The sequence below is a fragment of the Notechis scutatus genome, chromosome Z (genome assembly GCF_049901735.1).
Source record: "Notechis scutatus isolate UNSWTSFEM ecotype Mainland chromosome Z, rNotScu1.2, whole genome shotgun sequence".
NCBI lineage: Eukaryota > Metazoa > Chordata > Lepidosauria > Squamata > Elapidae > Notechis > Notechis scutatus.
In genome coordinates, this window is record NC_142025.1 from 125906816 (window position 1) to 125916234 (window position 9419).

The 9419-nt window shown below is 37.2% G+C and overlaps 1 long non-coding RNA gene across 1 annotated transcript; it reads right to left on the minus strand.

The window, feature by feature from the left end:
• Positions 1-4836: 4836 nt before the first annotated feature.
• LOC148129240 (uncharacterized) lies at positions 4837-8821 on the minus strand. The gene is made up of 3 exons (XR_015746021.1): positions 8715-8821; positions 5242-5356; positions 4837-5035 (listed from the first exon to the last, which is right to left on the minus strand). It is a non-coding gene; the product is annotated as an uncharacterized LOC148129240 (long non-coding RNA).
• Positions 8822-9419: the final 598 nt, after the last annotated feature.

Sequence of the window (9419 nt, forward strand, 5' to 3'; positions counted from 1 at the left end):
TGCACCGTTGCAACATACTATATATTTAAAGAAGCCTTTGGGGATAAAAACTGATAACAAAACTGATTGCTGGAGATTAAAAAAGAGTCTTTATGGCTTGAAGCAATCAGGCTATGAATGGAACCAGTGCATAGTGAAGATAGCTTTTGTAGCTGGCATGGCTGATCCATGTTTATTCAAAAAGGAAAGTGATGGTGTAATTTCATTGTTGCTATTGTTCACTGATGACATAGCATTAATCACTAAAACTGAGAAAGAAGCTACTGAGATTATTTCACTATTAGAGAAGAAATTTAAAATAAAACATTTAGGTGAGATTAAACAGTATCTTGGTTTAAAAATAGATAAAATTAGAGGAGGCTACAAAATCTCACAGGCAGATAAAATGAACCAGTTACTGAAGAACTTTAAAATGGAACTTTGTAAGCCAGCTAAGATGCCAATGAGCCAGGAGTTTAGCCACAGTAATGTGCAAACTCCTGTTTTTGATAAAGACATTTCTCAATCATTGATTGGCAGCTTATCCTATCTTAGTAATTGGTCTAGGCCAGACATAGCATATAGTGCCAACCAATTAGCCAGTTTTAACGCTGAGCCTACTGAAAGACACTGGCAAGCTGCTAAGCATGTATTGAGATATCTTAAACAAATGATGCATTATGCATTATATTTGGAGCCTAAGGATGAACTAAGTTTTACATATGCCGATGCAAGTTTCGCTACAGCTGTACCTACACAGAAATCAACCTCAGGTACTGTAGTGTTATTAGGAAAGGTGTTAATTGGATGGCGATCTATTCGACAAAAACATCTAAGCTTATCAACAATGGAGGCTGAATTCTCATGTTTGTCTCTATTATGTATGGACTTAGTATGTTATAAGCAACTAATGATAGATATGGGAATTCATGTAAAGGAACCTATTGTTGTATATGAAGACAACCAATCAGCAATTCAGATGGCTTCCAATCTCACTGTAAAGACAAGATCAAAGCACACCGATCTATGATATCTGAATGTGAGACAATGTGTTCAAAGTAAAATCATTACACTGGAGTATTGCATGTCAGAGAATAACATTGCAGATCATTTTACAAAAGCCCAAGGCACTGTAAAACATAAGACTTGCTGTGAGGAATATGGACTTAAACTATAAGGTTTTATATATTGTCCTACCCAAAGGGGAGAATGTTAGGAATTATAGTCACCTAACAGTTGGGTGGGCAATATGTAAACCGGGATAGTTATTTAATACTGTTGTATCTTTAAGAGAATGCTGTAATTGTGATTGGCTGAGGTTCCTCCGATGGCCATAAAATGGAGCCAGAAACCTGGTTTGTTCTCTTCTTGCATTTCCTTGTTTGCCTTTTGCCTGAATGTTGTTTTGCTTGGATTGCTGTGAATCTTGCAAACTGTTAGCAAACTCCATTTACTGAACTTTGTTTATGATACTGGACTTCGTTTTTGGATTATCTCTGGACTGATTGTATTGAATACTACCTGCTTTAACCATGTATGATTTGGACTGTTTGTTGGACTTTGTTTACCCATTAACTGGAAGTAAACCTACATTTTACTATTCAGTGTATCTTTGTGTTGGTTGTGTGTTATTCAACACCACTCTCACTACGTTTCCCTAATTCCCATTCTCCTAATAGGGAATACCTCAACAGAGGTCCTGGGAAAGGTGTCAGAATAACACTTGGAAGGGACCTTGGGGGAAACCCTTTGCCATTTCAGACAAGTGGCTGTCCAGTCTTTTCTTAAAAACCTCCAGTGTTGGAGCACCCAGAACTTCTGGAGACAACCAGTTCCACTGGTTAATTGTTCTCACTGTCAGGAAGTTTCCCCTTAGTCTGCTTCTCTCTTTGTTCAGTTTCCATCCATTTCTTCTTGTTTTGCCTTCTGTTTCTTTGGAAAATACATTGCCTCCCCTTCTTTCTGGCAGCCCCTTAAAAGCCTTTTACCTATCACATTCTTGGGCAAAGCATGTGAGCCATTTCCTACTTTCAGTGGTCCATGAAAGTACATCTATAGTATGCAGATGATAAAGTCAAAAAAGGTGAACAACATTGTTAAAGAACTATAGATAAGTTGAGGCTGGGTGTGACAAGGAATTGCTAGGAGGGGAGGGGCCAGGCAAGGCATCCCTTGACATGAGTGACATTGAGTTGGTCAAACCCAGCCAGTCACGTGACCACCAAGCCATGCCCAACCAGTCATGTGACCATCAAGCCACACCCAGCCAGCAAGCCACACCCACAAATTAAGCCACATCCACAGAACTGGTTGTTAAGAAATTTGAATCCCACCCTTGGGGACTGGAGGCTAAAACATATGAAGAACAGTTGCAGGAACTGGGTATGTCTAGTTTAATGAAAAGAAGAACTAGGGTTGACATGATAGCAATGTTCCAATATCTCAGGGGTGCCACAAAGAAGAGGGAGACAAGCTATTCTCCAAAGCACCCAAGGGCAATTCAAGAAGCAAAGGGTGGAAACTAATAAAGGAGAGAAGCAACTTAAAACTAAGGAGAAACTTCCTGACAGTTAGAACAATTAATCAGTGGAACAACTTGCCTCAGAAGTTGTGAATGCTCAAACACTGGAAGTTTTAAAAAAGATGTTGGATAATCATTTGTCTGAAGCAGTGGTGGGATTCAAATTTTTTTACTACTGGTTCTGTGGGCGTGGCTTAGTGGGCATGGCAGGGGAAGGATACTGTAAAATCTCCAGTCAGAGGTGGTATTTGCCGGTTCTCTGAACTACTCAAAATTTCTGGTACTGGTTCTCCAGAACTGGTCAGAACCTGCTGAATACCACTTCTGGTCTGAACTTGTGCAGGGTTTCCTGCCTAAGCAGGGGGTTGGACTAGAAGACCTCCAAAGTCCCTTCCAATTCTATTCTATTCTATTCTATTCTATTCTATTCTATTCTATTCTATTCTATTCTATTCTATTCTATTCTATTCTATTCTAAAACTAAAATAAAATAAAATATATTCATATATTCTTCCCACTGACTCTTTTATTCAACTTCAAGAGAATTGTTATAGTAAAGAGAAAACTTTTGAAGGTGTATTAGACTAGTCAATCCTCTTCTGCTCTCCCTATCTGCCATACAATTGCTCTGAGAAAGGATCCTAAGAATGAGGGATGAGAAGAATACAAAATAAACCTACTGAAAACTTAATAATTTCTGCATTGCATATGCCATCTGCAGTCTGAAGTGGTGTAAGGTTTCCTACCTAAGCAGGGGGTTGGACTAGAAGACCTCCAAGGTCCCTCCCAACTCTTCTATTCTATTCTATTCTATTCTATTCTATTCTATTCTATTCTATTCTATTCTATTCTATTCTATTCTATTCTATTCTATTCTATTCTATTCTATTCTAAAACTAAAATAAAATATATTCATATATTCTTCCCACTGACTCTTTTATTCAACTGCAAGAGAATTACTATAGTAAAGAGAATTTTTTTGAAGGTGTCCAGTATTTTCTAGTCCAGCATTTTCCCTTGGAAATAGTTCTTTCTAACAAATTCTAAAGTGTTATTTTAAATTTATCTGGATCTATAATCAGTACATATTTTTGCTATTTTGCTATTTATTCAGTTCTGCTATTTTCTCTAGAAAAAAATTAAGTCCTTAAAGTCCATGGAGCTTCTCAATCATCTAGGCCATAGCTGTCCTAAAAGTGCTTTTTCAGAAGGCAACTGGGCTTTGTCTCTCCCACCTCCCTTGGAGACATTTCACTTCTCATCCAAGAAGCTTCTTCAGCTCTGACCAAGGGGTGGAGGATGAAGGAGTTGTATTATTTGCAGTGATCTGCTCATCAGCATTCTTTGCATTAGTGTTTGATGCCACTTGAAGGTTTTTCTGTATCCTCAGAGTCACCTGAATATTGCAAATGGGTGTGGAGCCTTCTTGGAACTGCTAAAAGGATTATATTGTAAATAAGAGATAGGTTTTTAGATATCAGCCTTGATATCTGATTATTATGCTTCTTACACTTTTGTGTACATGCTGGTTTTGAAATTATATTTTCACTTGTGCATATCATTATAGTAGATCACATCCCTTTATGAGCATAAGTATAATAGTGTCCACAATAGTATCCCGCATTTGGTTGGTTCTGCCCCCCTCCCTCCCTCTCTTTCTCTCTTTCTCTCTCTCCCTTTTTCTCCCTCTCTCCCTCTCCCTCTGTTTCTGTGTGTTTGTTATAGATCTTACCTGATCCATTGCCTGATAATTTTATTTTATTGTACACTTTCTATTTGTTTTATGCTGGTGAATAAAATTAATAGAATACATCTGGTGGTTTGTCCACTTATCAAACAGAATGGTTCAGGAAGAAATCTCTCTCATGCAATTTTTTTTCTTACTACATCTTCCATTCTTTTAACAAGACCCAGCCTATGCTGATACTGAGTCAACAGACAAGGACATTCTTATTCTAAGTACTTTCATATGGTATTTAGCTTGAAAATAAAACAATCTTAAGAGATTCTTACGTATCAGCATTGACTGGGTCTTGTATTTTCCATTCTGGGGTCTTAGTTAATAGTTAATGTTTAACTTTTGTTTTGTTCTACTTCTGCTCAAGCAACCACATCAGCTGGAAGATCTCAATGGCAAAACAACTGCTTTAATAAATAAGCAGATGAAGAAGAACGAGACTGTGTGACTTTATAGCATAATGTGTGGTTGAAGAGCAGGGAACACCCTCCACACTGAAATGTAGGCAAAGAGATATGACACATAAACTGACAGGCACAATCACATAGTCAAATGAATATACTGCTCCCAGCTCCCTGTTAAAAAGTTTCATAATATCTGCAGTGCTCGTTTAGCTTTATTTGAAGGAATATCTGCCAAATTTTACTTCAATGCATAAATGTTTTTGATATTGATACATAAAAATTTGATTCATGTAAAGAAAGATAAAGCGATAGCAGGCGGTAATCTCAGGTCATTGGCCATATCTTGAAGACATCCAGGGTGGTAGATGGACATGACATTATTTTCCTTTCCAGCTGTACAAATGAGATAAAATAATAGATTGATCAAAGTTAGTTTAAGGTAAATTCTATTATCTAAACCTGAACATCTCTCCTGCCCTCCTTTCTGCCTTTGAAACACCTGTTCCTCTTCAGGTCAATGGCTTGGAATGTTTTGGACTGCAAACAAGAGTATCCCAATGTACATCTGTGGCATCTTTATTAGAGAAGTGTTTACTTACGGTCGACAGCATGTCCATCCATGTCTACAGTCTTTTCTGTGAATGTCCTCGGTGTTTCCTGGACAGATACGATAGCAGCGTCCTCCTAGACCACGACACACGCGCTGGGCATTACCTATGAAAAGGAAAAGAATAGACAGGGGATGTAACACCCTTCATGGATTATTGCCTTGTCATGGTGAAGGTGCTTGCATAGCTCAATGAAGCTATGAGCTATGCCATGCAGGGTCATCCAAGATGGACAGGTCATAGCAGAGAGCTTTGACAAAATGTGATCCACTGGAGAAGGAAGTGGCAATCCACTCCAGTATCTTTGCCATGAAAACCCCATGGATAGTACCAAAAGGCAAAAAGATATGAAGATGAGCCCTTCAGGTCAGAAGGTGTCCAATATGCTACTGGCAAAGAGGAGAGGGCTACTAGTAGCACCAGAAAGAATGAAGCGACTGGGTCAAAGCCGAAAGGATGCTTAGCTGTGGATGTATCTGCCTTTATAGTCTGATGCTATACAGATCTATACTCTATAGGAACCTGGAATGTAAGATCCATGAATCAAGGCAAGCTGGACGTGGTCAAACAAGAGATGACAAGACTAAACATCAACATCTTAGGAATCAGTGAACTAAAATGGACAGGAATGGGTGAATTTAATTCAGATGACCATCAGTATAGTACTGCGGGCAAGAATCCCTCAGGAGAAATGGAGTAGCCTTCATAGTCAATAAAAGAGTAGGAAAAGCAGTACTGGGGTACAATCTGCAGAATGACAGAATGATCTCAGTTCAAATCCAAGGCAAACCATTCAAAATCACAGTAGTCCAAGTCTATCCCCAACCACTGGTGCTGAAGAGGACGAAATTGACCAGTTCTATGAAGCCCTACAGCACCTTCTAGAATTAACACCCAAAATGCTGTCATTATCATCATGGGTTATTAGAATGCTAAAGTTGGAAGTCAAAAGATAACTTGAATAACAGGCAAGTTTGGCCTTGGTGTACAAAATGAAACAGGCACAGGCTGGTAGAATTTTGTGAAGAGAACACAATGGTCATAGTAAATAGTCTTTTCCAACAACCCAAGAGACGACTCTACACATGGACATCACCAGACAGTCAACACAGAAATCAGATTTACTGTGTGCTCTACAGCCAAAGATGGAGAAACTCTATACAGTCAGTAAAAACAAGACCAGGAACTGACTGTGGCTCAGATCATGAGCCTCTCGTCACAAAATTTAGTCTTAAATTGAAGAAAGTAGGGGAAAGCATTAGGCCACTCAGATATGAACTAAATCACATCCCTGATAAATATGAAGTAGAGGTGACAAATAGATTTAAGGAATTCGATATGATAGACAGAGTGCCTGAAGAACTATGGATGGAGGTTTGCAACATTATACAAGAGGTAGCAACTAAAACCATCCCAAAGAAAAAGAAATGCAAGAAAGCAAAATGGCTGTCTGACGAAGCTTTACAAATAGCTTAGGAAAGAAGGGAAGTGAAAGGCAAGGGAGAAAGAGAAAGATACACCCAAATGAATGCAGAACTCCAGAGAATAGCTAGAAGAGGTAAGAATACCTTCTTAAATGAGCAGTGCAAAGAAATAGAAGAAAACAATAGAATAGGGAGGACTAGAGATCTCTTCAAGAAAATTAGAAATATGGGAATGTTTCTTGCAAAATGGGCATGATAAAGGACCAAAATGCTAAGGACCTAACAGAGTCAGAAGAGATTAAGAAGAGGTGGCAAAATTACACAGAAAATCTATACAAGAACAAGCTTAACATCCCTGATAACCACAATGGGGTGGTCACTGACCTCGAGCCAGATATCCTGGAATGTGAAGTCAAATGGGCCTTAGGAAATCTGAGCAACAACAGAATTAGTGGAGGTGACAGTTTTCCAGCTGAAGTATTCAAAATCTTAAAAAATGATGCAGTAAAAGTGCTACACTCTATTTCCAGAAAATTTGGAAAACTCAATAGTGGCCACAGGATTGGAAAAGGTCAGTTTACATTCCAATTCCAAAGAAGGGCAATGCCAAAGAATGTTCAAACTACTGCACCATTGCACTCATTTCACATGCTAGTAAAGTTATGTTCAAAATCCTACAAGCTAGGCTCCAGCAGTATGTGGTTCAAGAGCTACCAAAGAAGTACAGGCAGGATTTTGAAGAGGCAGAGGAACTAGAGATCAAATTACCAATATACGGTGGATCATGGAAAAAGCTAAGGAGTTCCAGAAAAACATCTACTTCTGCCTCATTGACTATGCTAAAGCTTTTGATTGTGTGGATCACAACAAATTGTGGCAAGTCCTTAAAGAGATGAGAGTACCAGACCATCTTATTTGTCTCTTGAGAAACCTATATGCGGGTCAAGAAGCAATAATAAGAACTGGACACGGAACCACTGATTGATTCAACATTGGGAAAGGAGTTCAGCAAGACTGTATACTATCACCCTGCCTATTTAATGATGCAGAACACATCATGAGAAAAGTGGGGCTAGATGAATCAAAAGTTGGAATTAAGATTGCTGGGAAAAATATCAACAACCTCAGATATGAACAAGTTATAAGAACAAGTTAAAGAAACAATGATAGCATAGGCAATTTTTTTTGGATATGCTATAGAATTAGATAAATGGCAGAAGCTATGGGATAGGAATTATAAATTAACAATATCGACAGCATATAAGAAAAATTTGTACAAGATGTTTTATAGATGGCACTTTGCACCAGCAAAATTAGCTAAGATGTTCAAAGATAAATCAGTCAAATACTGGAAGTGCCACCAAACACCGGGAACATATTGCCATATATGGTGGTCTTGTATAGAAGCTAAAAGATACTGGACAAAAATACACACACGGTTGGAAAAAAAATGATAAAACAATACATAGATTTGAAAACTGAAATATTTTTATTAGGAATGATACCTGAGGGTTACAGTAAAGAAAAAAACATATTTAATTATACATGTATTAACAGCAGCGAGAATTGTATTTGCTCAGAATTGGAAAAGCGATAAGATACTGATAGAGGGAAAAGTAATTGAGAAAATATTTGAATGTGCAGAAATGAATAGGTTAACACTGGTAATCAAAGAAAAAGAAGAAATGGAATATTATATGGTATGGGATTTATTTTATCAATGGTTGGAAAATAAAACAAATTGAAATGGATTAGATGAATATATAAAGTAATAAGATAAGATTGTTAAAAATAGATATATTTAATAAAAGTTATAAGAAAATGTGATTATTGTTGTATTGATAAGAAAAGTATTAAATATAATTGTAAGCACAAGATATATATATCTAGTCAACACAGAGTTGAAATGAAATGGAATTATTGTAAAATATAAAATATTTTTTTTTCAAAAAAATATCCTGCTTTTAGTGATGATCATACTTGCTTAGAAACTAGTGAGTTATCAGTTATTTCTAAATTATCAATAATTTGATTTCTTACCTGGATTAGACAGGAATGTAAGGAAAAGGAATGTGAACAGCAGATAAAGGATCTTCATGTTGGGATTGGTTCTGGACCAAATCTTACTCTTGGTATCTCAGCTCTTCATTTATGCAGTTATGATGATTGCATCACATTGCCTCACTGAAATGTTGCAACTATTCTTAAATGTTATTGGCATCATTGTATTTCTTTTTATTGAAACACTTCTGCGGGTTAACTGTTGTAAAAGTCCTTGCAAGAGCAAGAGAATTAATTGAATCGTTAAATGGTTCTGCTACTGCTTATAATTAAAATACTTTGAAATAATAAATGTTTGGCTCCATTAATGAGTGGTCTGCAGAGTTGACATAACTAGTTACTTGCAAATGAATTACTTATCAGGGTAGATTAGTTATGCATGGTTTTAATGAACTGTAGCTACCATCCAATAATATACTTACCAAAAAATTCTCTCTCTCTCTCTCTCTCTCTCTCACACACACACACACACACACACATCTATCTATCTATCTATCTATCTATCTATCTATCTATCTATCTATCTATCTACCTACCTACCTACCTACCTACCTACCTACCTACCGTATTTATGTATCATCTATCTAACCTGTCTGTAATCTATGATTTGATTGTTAAGGTTTGGAAACACCTGGATATCTATACTCACATTTCTTTGGGAAAGATAATCTGTGGAAAAATAGG